At 40.7% G+C, this 14,944-nt stretch overlaps 1 long non-coding RNA gene across 5 annotated transcripts in view; it reads right to left on the reverse strand.

Moving 5' to 3' along the window:
• Window positions 1-142: 142 nt before the first annotated feature.
• Window positions 143-14,944, reverse strand: part of LOC137481367 (uncharacterized) — a 150,529-nt gene continuing 135,727 nt past the window's right edge. For 2 of the 5 annotated variants that reach the window (XR_011003448.1, XR_011003450.1), the window contains 6 exons: window positions 14,791-14,865; window positions 8,826-8,956; window positions 7,588-7,779; window positions 5,840-6,039; window positions 2,528-2,591; window positions 143-520 (listed from right to left, as the gene is read on the reverse strand). This is a non-coding gene — a long non-coding RNA (uncharacterized lncRNA). The remainder of the gene's footprint in view (window positions 521-2,527; window positions 2,592-5,839; window positions 6,040-7,587; window positions 7,780-8,825; window positions 8,957-14,790; window positions 14,866-14,944) is intronic. The other 3 variants (XR_011003452.1, XR_011003451.1, XR_011003449.1) reach the window with 3 other exon arrangements.

The following is a 14,944-nucleotide window of genomic DNA, read 5'->3' on the forward strand; positions in this document are numbered from 1 at the left end:
CCTGCAGTGCATACAGCAACCCTCGATTCAGGAGATGCTGCCGTGCACGCAGCCTCACACACTCCATCAAATGAACACCCCTGGCCCCTTCCGGCAATAGCAGTGCAACGCACCATTCTATAACCTTAAACTTGTTTTCCTCATTTCTTCAGCACTGTGCAATATTTTGGATTAGCACTGAATCAAGCTGAGGTCCTTCAAAACCCTTTTTTCTGGCACAATGCAACCAGAACTGTGGATGTTGCTCTTGAGTTTGGTTGTCTGCAATGAGAACTGGATTACCAATCCATAAGGAGTGGAAAACACAGAGCAAGGATGCTCACAGGGCCTGGTTCCTGGGCCACTGAAGTCCTAAGGCAGCTTTCTCTTTTCTACAGTAGGCTTTGAAGGCAGGCTGGTAAAATTCCATTTTGGCAATCCAGTCCATATTTGCTCTCAGTAATGCAGAAAAAGTCTCACAGATCTTAGCAAATCCAGCCCATGGTTTCAGTCTCCTTATGAGAGCTTTGGATATGCCCTCCTGGCAAAGAAAAAAGAAAAACTTTGCAATAAATGTATGGAATTCAATTGGCTGAGAATTTTGATAAAAGCATGTACAGAAGGAACTCAGTGTCAGGGCAGACCCTGTAAAACACATACATAAATATCTATGTAGTTTCCCTTTCTTTCAGGAATTGTTTGATGTTCTATTTGATCACAGTACTTCTCCAGCTTCCAATATTTTTGGATAATGTTCTTGCCTTCATTTGTAATCACTCTATTTGGTGTGGAAGATGGATTTTGCAAATTTTGTGCTATTATATACCTTAGCATGGAAAGGATTAGATTTTTTTTTCCCGTTTAGTCATTATTTAACTGCTTGTGAGCTTCAGGGATTTATATCCCAGTACGTCTAATTCCAGGATTATAGGTATCTAAATATCCAGTAAATCATTTAGTAGCATATAGGTTTAAGGCAATTCCAAATAACCCCTCCAGTTAGCTCTCCAGCTAAAATCTGAAGTTAGCCAGAAGCACTAGTTTTGAGTAAGAGTTATTAAGTAATGCAGAATCACTAATTTAGAGTCTGATTATACTTGCTTCAAAGGTACTAATAAAATTTATACCCACTCCAGTGGAACATGGCAAGGTCTTCAAATCTTCTTTCTTTAGACACTTGCCTTCTTCCTAGCCAAAGACTAATCAAAGTCTCCTCCTCCTCTGATTTTAAGGACCAGCTCTCATTCCCATAACCATTGCATTTTTATTTAGATAAACACTGTCAGGTTGAGTTGACCCAAAATTTAGATTTATTGAAAATGAAATAAAATGAGCAACAGAAAGCTCTCTGTATTTGTTTTTCTAAATTCCAGTGAAAGCAGCTTCTTGGTTTGGACTTCAATTTTCCTTGGCATCATCTACAGCCTGAACATTGAAGCACTGTGCTCGTACATGAAAACAAATAGGGGATAAAAGTGAAAGAGAGTTATAGGTTTTCCTTGTTTGGGCTTAGTGAAAAGTAAACTGTGATATTACACATCAAAAACAAATCTGGTCTCTTGCCATCTATCCTTCAGAACAATCGAAAGCAATACTAACAGCAAAGATAAGGCGATCGCTGGGTTTAACTGCCTCGTAATTTGCCCATGCTCCTTTAGACATGGCACAGGGAGCAATCCAGGCTTTGCCCTGGCAGAGGGGTGAGAACAGCCACGGACTGGAGCCAGCTCCCACCGGGCGTGTCTGGGGGTTGTCCTGCTGGGTTCAGGGTTACTGTTCCACTGGCACCAGCAACACTGCAAAGGCACAGGTGTCCCGAGGTCGGGTTTCTGGTTTGGTTTGAGATGTGTGAAGCTGTTAAATCCATCATTTCCTACCACTGAGTGATTCCCCCCAGCCCGTGCAAAAAGGTGGTTTAGTACCTGACCCTTTTCTTGCAGCACAGAGTACCCTGGAGCAGGTGACTGCTGAGGGACACAAACCTCAGCACTTCCTGCACACAGGGAACCAAGCTGGCTGTTCTAACAGGGCCTGGAGGAACCAGGACTGGGGTGTGGTGAGGTGATAAAACTCAGCATCCCTCCCACCCTTAAGGGTAAGTGCCTGTTTAAACTCTGTTTATATTGGGTGTGTCAGAGGTGTGGGCCTAGAGGATCTGCCATAGCCAGAATTAACGTGTGCTCTTCTACTGCAGAACAGATATAAAAAGGTCTTTTCTTTTCAGACATAGACTTTTTGCCTGCACAAATGTCAACACAGAGTTCATTTCAGGCAAGCTCAGTGGTGAATAGAAAGGTGAGGATAGGTGAGGAGCCCTTCCCATCAAACCAAACTTGAAGGTTGGGGCTGGATTAGGACCAGGCATATCCCAGCATACAGGGCAGTGAGTAATGTGCACCACCTCAAGAAGGCTTTGAGTCTCAGAAACCACCTTGCATTTACAGTTTCCTTCCTTGTATGGTATTATATAGTTATTAGAGTATATATTATATATAACATACATGAATACATAACAGTGGATTATATTAGTTTTCTATGCACTACCTACCATCTTTTGTGCTGGCTCAGGCAGCTAGGCCAGTGGATGAGCTGTCCACACCTCCACACACATCCTGCAAGGAATGAGCAACCAAACAGGTAGGCTTGTTTACTCCTGCATGCCTCAATTCACAGTCCAGATAGCCAAAAAAAAAGGACAACAGAACATTCACTGCACTCATCTTTATCTCCTGGGCAAGAGAAAGAAAATCACCATGTAGCCTTCCTTTACTGACCACTCAATCTTCTCTGCAAACAGTTCCCTACCTATGGCCACAGTGTGTTCAGCTTAACCCTTTTAAATGGCTTTGAGAAAGCTGATTTTTAAATGAATGGACAGTGAAAATGGAGAAATAATATATTCCATTGTTGCCATGTCATCATGGTCCATCATTCATAAAATTTTATGTGTGTCTAGACCCCGTCAACAGACCTGATTCAAAGAGCGTGCAGGATCAGCAGTCTGCAGCTTCTGAGACAGACAACATCTAAATCCACCACCATTTCAGCAGCATCTCTGCCTGAATATGATAGATAAGGATTTCAGGAAGGCATGTCAAAGATAAAAGGAAGGCTACCCCTTGCTCTTGTTTAATTTCCCTTCCAATTTCCTAAAAGGCCTGTTGCGGGAATGACTGTCACCAGAAAGATACAGGGCCCAATTTACAGCCATTGCACAGAACTGCAATAAGCAGTTGCAGTCTATAATTTTCAAGTAACACCACATTTATGAAAACTGCAACAATCCCTTTTGCTGTGATTTGTGGACTCTGATGGCAGAAGAGCCAACCTCTCTCTCTCAGGCAGCAGAAAGCATGAAGAGAGAAAGATGAAGAAAACCAAACTGGCTGCTGCCTCAGCATGTAGACTGCAAAACAAATAAAAAACAGTCTTAAAAAGTGTTAATAAAATATCCGCTAGGAGTAGAAGGGGAGATTAGAGCTGACAAGTTGGCCATAGGGCCTTCTTCAGGCTCTTCCAGTCAGAACTGAGACAAGATGACAAGTTAAGAAATTGAACTATGTTGACAAGGTCTGCATTTTCATAAATTTCCTCCTCCTTCTTTTATGTTGAAAAAAAATCTGCAAAATAAAAATAATAGAATTCAAACAAAGGCCTGTAATACTGTGCAGTTCTCCTAAGTATCCTGTACCAGGCTTTGGAATAAATGCAAGAGTAACTGCAAGACCTATCACAGACAATGTATTGTATTTACTGAGGAATCATCTCTAATTTTTTTCACCAAGGATTCTATTTGAGTTGAAAGACTTCAGCATGAGTTGGATGAAGGCCCAGATCATCCTGCAGTTTTTAAGGAGAGCAGTATTACTACTACAAGAGTCAACTAGAAAATACACTGGTTAAAGCTTCTTATCATTCAGGTTTTTTCAAAATCATATCAAAATCAGCAGAAAAGTTTTCATTAGATCTAATCCCTTTCCGAAAAATAGTTAAAATTTTTCTGAATTGGGACTGAAATTCTGGCAACAGGGACAGATTCATGAAGAGTCAAACCCAGAGTTCTACATTATCATCAATTCACTCCCTCTGTGCTTCAGGCAACTTTAATGTTTTAAATCTGAAGCATTTCCTCTTTTACCCCCAAAAAGCCACTCCATTGTTAAATAAATTATAACTACACCTCTAATTTTGCCATCTGGGAGTTTCTTTCCAATTAAAATTTTGGGAACCGGGAGTTTTTCTATAAATTGCTCAGGCTAAGCCAAGGTAACGCAAGAGATTTCCAAAGTACGTCATTTTATTTTTATCATTATCATCACCATCATTATTATTATTATTATTGTCCTGATCTTTTCTTTGGCGTTTTGGCTGTTGCCTCAGCGAGGTGAGCAGTGCTGCACAGCACGTAGTCTGTGCTTCCCCATTTCAGGAGAGCACAGCCATGCACAGATCAGAGGCCCAACAAAGAGTTTATCACAAGTGCATCTAGTATTGTTTCTAATCAGTGAACTGCACCACAGCAGTAGAAGAGAACTGAAGGCTGGCAGGGTACAGAAGTGCTCTTCATGCAGTAACAAGGATGTTTCAAGAGAACAGGTTTTTATTAGCTTCAGTCAGACTTTCAGTCACAAGGCTGTTTTGATGTTCACCTTCTTTGAGGGGACAGTAGAAGGTTTAAATCTTAATCCCTTCTGAGCACAGAGGACTTGAAAGGCAGTGGAATAAATTTATCTTCACCATATTCCATATGAGTGGAAAGCAAGAAAGACCCTCAGTAGAGTTTAGACCCTTATAATGAGCTCTGCAGTCATAACCCTAAGCAGAAGAACTTAAGTCATTGGTCCCACTGGAGAAACAATGCCTGAAATGGATGCAATTCTGGTGAAGGCATTCTCACATATCTTTTTGTTAAGGTTGTGTCAGGAAAGGCTCCCAGTGGTGGAGCTGGCCTTTAAAAACTGAGAATCCTCTGAGATTCTGAGATATAAACAGCTGGACCTGTTGCCAGCAAGAATCGTGCCTCCAGTTTCAAACCCTGGCCACAGTTCATTCACTACTTCAGGTCAGCTTCTGCTTAATGAAGTTCTAGAGAAGCAGTAAATAATAATCTAAAGGCTGCCAATTACATCTGGGGACACTGTTTCTGCACTGGAACATCCAGGATCGAAGGAGGCAAATCAGAAATCCTTGGCAGCATAGCAGTGGTGAGGGACCAGGCAGACCAGGGCAGGAACAGCTTTCTTGCTCCCTGGCTTCAGTCATTTTCCTACCCAAACCACCAAGGCTTCTTCAAACTCTTAGGTGGGACTCCTAACAAAAGAAGTTTTGAAAGGGCAGAAAGTTTGATTCACTGAGCCGCCACACTGGCAACGTGTTTGCACAACCTCTCCACCCAAAGTCAAGAGGTTTAACCTGTAGGGATAATTGCACCCCTTTGGCAAGGGTGGTACACAACACTTGAAAAGGTAATCAAAGCAGGGAAAAAGGGAAAGCAACATCATTTTGGATAATTGGAGCAAAGAGGTAATACATATCTCAGTGTCACAGGGAAGATTGCCCAATGCAATACGCATTTATTCTTATCTCAGAATTGTATTTATCGAAGTAAACCATGCTTCAGTTAAAGGGAAGCACATAAATCTTCTCTTATTGTAATTTTGCAACTCAAAGCAGCTGCTAATTATATTATAGATCTTCTAGAAGTATGTATAGTAATTACCAGTTTCAGCCACATTATTAGGCTTGCAGAAAGAGCTTGGTCTTTGTAAGCATGTCAGGAGCAGAGGGTCAGACCAAAATCAGGGTGAATCAGCATAGGTTCAAGAAATCAAATGACAAATCCTAACTGTACAGGACTTACCTGATTAGCATTTCATTAAGACACCACCTTTAAGAAATATATAGGCTTCCTTGCTGAACTCTTTCCTTTTGGTCTCCTCACCTAAGTTATGAGTTACCTTGGGTTTTCTGCATGACCTCCTCATAGAGATGATGAGGATCTGCCTTGGTCCCAATCTCAGTGTACTGGAATCAGCAACAGCTCACTTCAGATCTTAAAACCTCCCAGAAAGAAAATTTGATGTTATTGTCCTTAGGGTAGGAGAAAGTTCAAGGCCTTATGAAGTCCTGGAGAAGCCCTGGATACTGCAGCACTTTTTTATCAAATAAATGCACGAAAAGGAAATGTAGTCAAATAACCAAGGTATGGTTCTGCTACCCACTTTCTTCATATACTACAGCTGAAGCTAAAAAACACTACCAGGCAAAAATCCTAAGTATTATTTATATTTGCATACATACATGGGAACAACCATTTGTATTACTAATTTGGTCTATTTGTTAATATGAAACTGAGCACTGGCTGGAGTTCCTAAACCAACAGGAATTATGTGGGCAAAAGACTGAAAGGTTGCGATGCAAGGTAGAGTTTTCAAAATCATTATGTGAATTATAAGCTGAACTTCCAACATGAAAAGGTATTTTTTTATAATGTACTCCTAATTCCAATGTACTTCCATAGAAACTATAGAAGTACTAATATATATCTATTCAGAACTAAAATGAAACCATTATCCAAATCCCTACTTTCTCAAGAGAGTTATAGAAATGTAATAATGACTAAAATAATGTACAAGTGGTTAATTTTTTCTGTTAGACCAGTAGGGGCACTTAAATATTACAATCTCAAGTACAAATTATTCTGCGAAGACACAAAAATAGAAGTATTTCCTTTGTGAATTATCATTTGCAAAATATTTTACTGAAAAGTTTAACAGACTGCAAAGCAATATTATTAATGAAAATATCCATACAGTCATTTAAATAATGACATCTTCATGTTGCTTTGTATCTTCAGTGTCTATTCCTGCAGAGTGCTGAGTTTCTTCCATTATCAATGAGAATAAGAGTTGGACCAAAAGTGGAAAACACTCTCCCATGGACAAATGGATAGGCAATGTTTATTGTGCAACATCCTCCTTGGGAAAAGAATCTAAATAAGAGTTTCAAGATTAATATCCGATTTCCAGGCTTTTACAGTACTTGGCAATCATTCAAATCTAACAGTGAACAAAGGCAAAGATTAAAAAGCCAAAGGCCACAGACCTGTTCAAACTGGTGTAGTGGGTTCAAAGTTTCCTCCAAGATCCTGAGCTATAGTTTCCACATATCAGTGAGGTAAAAAACCTAGGCAGCCCCACAGATAAGGTCCTATTTACTCTAGATGAACTGAAGAATTATAATGAGTCACACTTTGGACCTTGTTCTTTAGCTGTAATTAATACCTGATTATTTTGGTTACTCACTGAAGAGTGACTTCAGTATAACCCTTCAGAAGTGTTGAAGTAAAATGAGCTGGGGCACAAAAAAAAAGGTTAAAAAAAAGAGCCACTGCTGCTAATGGGGAGAAGAATGGTGGGAAAATACTCATGTGTCCTTGCCAAAGTGAAAGTGCATTTAAGTGCCTGCAGACATTGTTATTCCTGTTCTTGCTGAAAACTTATTGGGAGTCCCACTGACTAGGGAGAATGCAGGGGAGAATTCTCACAAACAGGAGTGTGAAAGAAAGCAGAGAGAAGAAAGCAGTGGTAATGAAGAGTCCTTTCTCACCTGTGCTTGGCATCTGCAATCCCCTGACATCATCTTGACACAGGACTGGATTTAGTTCTGTTACTGGATATGATCCCGACCCTTATGTTCTGACTTTCACCAATGAGAATGACAATAGGATTCCTTCTTTCTTTCCAGCCATGTTTCAGGAAAGTACTTATTGTGAGGAAGGCAAACCAGTTAATTGTTCCCCTTTAAATAAAGCACAGTACAAATTCATTTTACCATTCTAAAATTTTGAATACCAAGCCTAAAGAAGTCAAAATCAAATCAGTATCTATTATGCCCCAGTAGCAGACTGCTACCTATATGACTGCTCATGAAAAATACCAGGTACTGAATACAGCAGAGCAGAGTCTAAACACACAAAAACAACCAACAGAAGATGAGACAGAATACAAGCTAAGCCAAATGCAGTTTTTCTTAAAAAAAACAGCTTCATTCTCCAATGACAACATATAGACAAACACTTTCTTTTCTTTAGAGAAGCCAAAAAGCTTTTTCTCAGTCGGCAATATATTTTTCTATCACTTTATGTTCTCAGTTCATTAAGTGCTGAAAATCCTACTCCGTACATTTACCAAGACCTATGTTATGACACCTTCTTTCAAACTATTTTTCTGTAGCCTACAATCCCTTTCCTACTAAAGAGAATTAAACCAACCTTGCTGATAGTAATGGAAACCCAAAAATTTTCAATAAGTATGAAATCATCTTATATTTGAAGATGAATATTTGTCCTTTGTACTAAGATACACAAGGTCTCATCTCTTGTCAGCTGACAAACTGTTGCCACAGCTGGGCAGGATCAAGTCCTGAAAACTGTGTGTGGAGCCTCAATACATTGACACCAAGGTCACCAAGAAACCAGTTCAAAACAGGAAACATCTCTGACCCCATGGATTATAAAGATTTCATATAGCTATGACAAGTGCTTACAGTAAATTCCAATATAAGGAACCTCCACCAATAGCAAGAGCTGTGAGCTCTTTAAAAACAGGGTGGCGTCACTTGATTCTTGGAATTGAGGACACATCTTAAATTGATGTAAGTGAACTGGAGAGTAGAAAAACGGATACATTACCCATTCTTTTTGTCAGGTCTCATTTTTTTTATAGAAACTTAATAAAAAGTCAGTTTTTATACTGACTGGTCCCGCTGCAGAACCTCATAAGAAATAGCTGTTCTCAGTTCACCGAGCTGGCACTTTGCTGGGCATTCCCAAGGGTTTCACTGACCTGTCCTCCCTGGACTGGCTCAGCAGGGCAGGTAAACAGCCACTGCCTTTCCCTCAGAGCAGCTCTTGCTGGCAGCTATTCCCAGTTCTGGAAAACAAATTGCAGACCATTATCAGCTCTTCTGGTAATTGCTGCAGGATGGAAACACAGAGTGCAATAAATCACAACATCATTATCCTAAGGCCCAAATGGTCTGGCATATTTTTGCTTAAGATGTTAGTACAAAAATGGTGTAGACTGCAATGGCAGATAAAAATATTCTATATTGACTAGCCTGCATGGGGGCTTTATGCATTTGTTCAGGTTATTCACAACACATTTTAAACGAATAAAAATAATATTGTCTTTAGTTACGACATTCTCTTTTTAACTCTGTGGGAAAAGAAAGTCCCTCAGTCTTTATATGTAAGTGCCTTGAACTCTGCACAAGGTATTACATCTATTACTAAGGTACCACAGATAATGGCTGTGGGCTAAAGGTTGGTGTATTTTCATTGTTCGTATCCTGTCTTTAAGGCAACCGTCCATTTCTCAACTATATCTCAGTATTTACATGGACACCACATAATTTCCAGCAAAGCTTTTCATGCCTGGGCTAAAAGAAGTGAACTGACCTAAAGTTCTCCAAAGTCCAATATAAAACATAAACTTCAAAACTCAGACTTTAAAAGAAAGAAGCCGCAAAATCAGGCACTTTCAAACAATCATTAGGTCATGTGAATGGGAGAAAAGTGATGGGATTTCCCTTGGGATATTCCAAGAACAAGTACAATCCCTGAGCCAACAGGATCAGGGCATTTCAGGGAGGTGCGAGATAGGGAGGTTGTGTTCAAAAATACACATTTAAAGTTCAGCCAAGGAGAAACATTAACAGCACTCATGGATTTGCCAATTGCCCAGAGAAAAGTACAAGGATGGAGGGGAGGGAAATGAAATAAATAAAACTGGAGAGAAAAAAAAAAATAATAGAATTTTGCTTCTCTCTCCAGTTTTAGACCAGCTCATCAAAGCCAAAAGGTAATTCCACTCATTGCAGTATCTTCCATCTCGATCAGATTTCATCCATGAATAAGCAATTGGATTTCTACCAGACAACTGGAAACGTCCCAAAAAGCACAACCCTCTGACATGCTAGCAACACTGGAATTAGATAAAACATTCATGAGACAGACCCACAGATTTAGTGGATGTGACTTTCATAAATGCTGGTGTTCAGAAAGAGCAGCTTTATAGAAAACATTTGCCACTAGTCTGTAGTCTCTGCTGTAATGAGTTTAAATTATCTCAATATAAAATACTTTTTTTTTCACTTTTTTGATGATGGTATTATTTTCATCCAGTTAAAAAAAAATAAAAGGCCCTGCAGGGCTTGCACTAAACGGGTTAGGATTACTATAATCAAATTTTGATTGAAATACTATTAATGATCGGTCCTGGGAATATAAAGTAAGATTTTTGGGTTGATAGCATCTTTGTGATGGAAAGCACACCTTTTAAATTGGGTTCTTGGAGAAAATACTATAAAGCTTGTTCAGTTTGCTTTAATCCAGACTGCCCTGTGCACATGTACATGGTAGCAAATATTTTTTTATGTTCATGACTACATTAGGTACATTACACAGCAAGAAGGCAGAGCACAGAGCAAGACAAGGCAATCTCTTTTCAAACAAGAGCATGAGTGCTGCTTGGTGCTGCCATGACCAATAGTAACCCTGAGACAGAGGCACCATCAGTGCCAGAGACACCTGGGCCAGGGCCGTGTGAGCTGGGCTGGTCCCTGCACTTCAGCCAGGAGGGATTTTCCTGACCCTTGTACAGCATGCACCTCTGGTAGAGGAAGAAGTGTCAGGCTTTTTCTTTCCTGGTAATACTCAGCACTTTGTGCATTGGAAACAAATGGTACCAGCAATCTGCTGAGCAGCTCTGTGCACAGGTAGATGCTCTGGCATGGAAACAACAAGGCTCCCTTATCTCAGAAGCAAGGCAAAGCCATGGAGTGATCCTTATTTAATTGAGAGCTGACAGCTGTTTACATCACCAAGGATTTAGCTGCAGTTAACTGCTCTTGTGACAAGCCATGTACCTTCAAACGTTGGACAGCTTACTTCCAAGTCTTTTACATTGTGACAGCCTCCCTAATCATTCAGAAAATAAATTGTGGAAGCTCCCAAACAGCATTTTCAAACATGACAGTTTTACTGCTTCCATCTTTACACCAGCTACTCCGCAGTGACTGCTGTTTTTGGAGTTGTCGGGGTTTTTGATTATATAAGAATAAACAAAACAGGTTGCTGCTAGTACTCCAAACACAAGCACTGCCTCTTACACAGACTGAAAAACTACTTAACATTGTGGAACAGTCAGTAGTGGTGTCTCTTATACCACCATCTGTCTATGTAAATGCAACTTCTGCAGCTGGTGAGACCTAGGATAATATATTCAAATGTAGAGTACTTGCTACCACTCTCCTGTTATTTCAGCATTATCATAATGCTCAAATTAAATGAAACTCAAAGCAGAACATTATGTCACGTCCACTCTGAATTTCAGGTAGCAGAGAAAATATTGTAGAGAGAACTTCTCGCTCTACAAAACATTTTGCTGATTGCAATTACATCAACAAAAATGAAATTCCTATTTACAGGAGTGGATACTGGCAGGAGAAATGCTAGACCAGCTTTGTTAATTCCAACACTGTCAGATATTCCAGTTTGCCAAATATCTGCATTGATTTCTGCATCTCCCTCCAGCACCGCACTCGCTTATGGTGGCCAGTCTCACCAATACATTTATTGATGAAAAAGAATTTATTGTGGCAAAATTCAGCTAAAATGAGCAGCACTTTTAAGCACTGGGGCATAGAAGATGCAGCATCCCCTCAATCTACTCATCTTCTCCAGCCATGCCCTCAATACCATCTTAGGCCAAAATCCAGCAGCACATCTCAACTTAATCCTCTTGCTCATTTATTGTGGGAAGGAATCCAGGTGCATGGGCTGGATGGGACCTTAGACAGCTGCCTGAGGCACTGGGATCTCCTGCCACATCCCCACTTTTGCAGTCCTTGCAGGACCAACCACCATCTCCAATAAGAGGGCGATGAGTGCTGTGTGAGATCTACAACACCCCAGCACTTATCACGGACTTACAGGAGCTGGGGAGCTGAATGGAGATGCAGAGACTGGCTGAAATCTGTAGCTGCCATCCAGATCCACCTTCCTCCCAGCACAGGGATATTGCCAAATGTAGATCAAACTTGGCTCTGCCTGGCCAGGTCCTGAAAGCCTCGTTGGACAGATGGAGGTTCCAGCTCCCTCTGGGTGACCTGTTCCCAGCTGCACTGCCCTCTGAAATGCAGTGTGGTACAGGAATAGCTGGAGAGTTTAGTAAAAATCACAGAATCAGGCTTCTTAGACCTAGCCTAACTACATTAACTTAGAACAGTAATCAGCTAATAAAAGACTTCTGACTTCTTGGGGCATAAGGGTCATGGTATCTCACGGACAACAGTGAAGTATTCAGCCCTTTATCTCTGATGGAGGGAATCATTTATCTGCAGTGGCACCTCGAGAATGGTGGGTGTTGTCAGAATGTCAAGGTTCAGCATCAGGGCATGTAACAAACATTAACCACTTCATCCCTCTTCACTGGGCAGTATTTTAATTTCATTTTTTATTGAGCATGATTATTAGTTTATGACAGGTGTAAATTAGAAAGGAAGCAAACCTAGATCACCTCCTACAGGCCAAGGAGAGAGGAGACTTTTCCTTCACTGAATATTGTTCCTGAGCCTCTGCACTCCACTTCTAGTTTCAGCACCTTTAAAGAGCACTGAGTCCATCAAACTGTTCTAGCCATGCTCAACTGCAATTATTTGTCTTAGCATTCGATCATTAAGGGATGATAATCTAATACTCAGAATTTTGGGATTAGTAGCAGACTCCCTCATAGATGTGTAACAGCCAGGACAACTGGGCACTCCAGGAAACCAAATAAAAGGACACCTTTTTGCCCATTTTATGCAATCATAAACTACCTTTGCACATGAGTCAAGATATTTCTTTTTTTCATTTCTTGGAAACCTTTTCTGCAAAATGGAGTTTATGCAGGCTATTGTAAAATACTGTGGGGGAAAGTGCATATTAAAAGTATAATATATTCTCTTTACTGATCATGATCTGAGAGTTAAAGTGTGTTTGAAACATTGTGTTTTGCAATCCAAGCTATGTGATGAGTGATAAGCTATATAGTCATAATTAACAGTAGTGATAAATAAAATGTATTACATTCTGTACAGCCCTATTTGCATTGCAAAAATCCCTATTTAGATTACAATGAACTCTAAATTACAGAGTAAACAAGTTTTGGCTACATTTGAGGCCCAGCAGGGAGGAAGGTATCGTTTGCCACCCCAGCAGAGGAATGCTGTTTACATCCAACTGGACTGTGCCCAGAGACTTTGCAGCTTTAACACACAAGGGGCTGCATACAGACCCTTGTGCTTAGTGGGGTTTATTGGACAGCTGCAGACTCCCTACTCAACACCAGAAACCTTCAGCAGAGCTTAACTTTCCCAAAAGTGGTTAGGGCTAAGGGGGTCAGACTGAAGTAAGCCTCTACCTGGGAGCCAGCCTGGTGGGCATTAGGCTGCCAGGTCGCTGAAATGAAACACTGTTGGGTGCTTTCATAAAGAAACAAGTCTGGGAGTTCATTTTGGACAAGCTGTAGATGAGGGACAACAGGGTATTTGCTTTGAACTTTTTCTTCTCTTTCCCCTTACGGAAAACACAGCAACACTCCAGGGGCTCAGATCACCTGGATCTTTGTCAATCCCAGCACCTGAGTGTGCATGGTACAGGCTGTGCTGGTTGGGTCAGTTGATCATCTCTTCTTAGAGCGGTGTTAAGAAAAGACAGATGTTCATTCTCTGATAGAGGTCACCTGTGCATATCTGTCACCATGATAAACTCTGCTGTGCTCTAAGTGGTGTTTTCACAAAGTTCCAAATGTATCTTTCCTTTCACTAAGTGCACACGCGGGGTGATTAGGAGAGAGGCAGTGTCAGTTCTGGTGACATCAGAAAGGGAAGAGTGTGTCTTTTATTGCCCTGGCAGGGTAAGATCAGGTCTGGAAGTGGCACAGATTGTGAACAGAGACATTGGAGCCTGGTTGCCACCTCATTTCACAACTCAGAGAATCTGATTAAGATCCCCAATTTCTTTTGGACAGCTTCCCACAGCTTTTATTCACTTGCCTCTACAAACAATGACATAAAATATTCTCTTCCCTGTGGACTTCACAAGTCATGAGCTGTCAGGAGTCTGATCTGTAGTCACCCAGAAAGTGAAGGTGGTGCAAAATCACCAACCCTCTCCTCAGTCACAGGCCCTTGTGCAAAGCCAGACCACACCAGACCAGCAATGGAGCAGCTGCAGAAGAGTAAATTTTTTTTCTGTCTGCAAGCACCCAGATCACCAGAGAGAGACACAGTGCACATCACCCAAAACATTCAAGTTCCAGCCCATTCAATACTTAGGAACTTCAATGTTGTTTGAAGAGAATTGATATAGGACTTTGTTCTCTCCTCTTTGTCCAAAATAACTTAAATTAGTTATTCTTCCAGATATGCTGCAATTTGCTTTTCTGGAGGAAAGAAAGAGAGGCAGGGGTGGAAGGGGAAGGAATTGTCAGGCAGGGTAAGTAATTTTTCCTCTTTACTTTGGTGTGTATCATTGATATTAATGCTAATTTTTTGCATTTAGCCTTAAATTTCAATGAATAAAAAAGAGCTGGACTTTCAATTCTTATTATAAATTAGCCCGCATAATTTAGATTTAGGAGTCTAACTTCGAATGCTTATTTTTCCTGTAAATATTTTCTATAAAAGTTGGAGGTGGAATAAAAGCTTGACTGACCAGATGTGATTCCTGTTCTCTGGAATGAAGTAGAACACTCCACCTCTCACCTGTGTACTCATGGTGGCTTTGTTCTGCTTCCTCCCATTTCTTGTTTCACTTGGGATCTGAAATGCTGAAGAGGCCTGAGCACATGAATGCGACCAGTTAAGAAACAAAACAAAGGAAAGAAAAAAAACCAGGCTTGGTGCATAACCCGAGGTG

The sequence above is a fragment of the Anomalospiza imberbis genome, chromosome 12 (assembly GCF_031753505.1).
Source record: "Anomalospiza imberbis isolate Cuckoo-Finch-1a 21T00152 chromosome 12, ASM3175350v1, whole genome shotgun sequence".
Lineage (NCBI taxonomy): Eukaryota > Metazoa > Chordata > Aves > Passeriformes > Viduidae > Anomalospiza > Anomalospiza imberbis.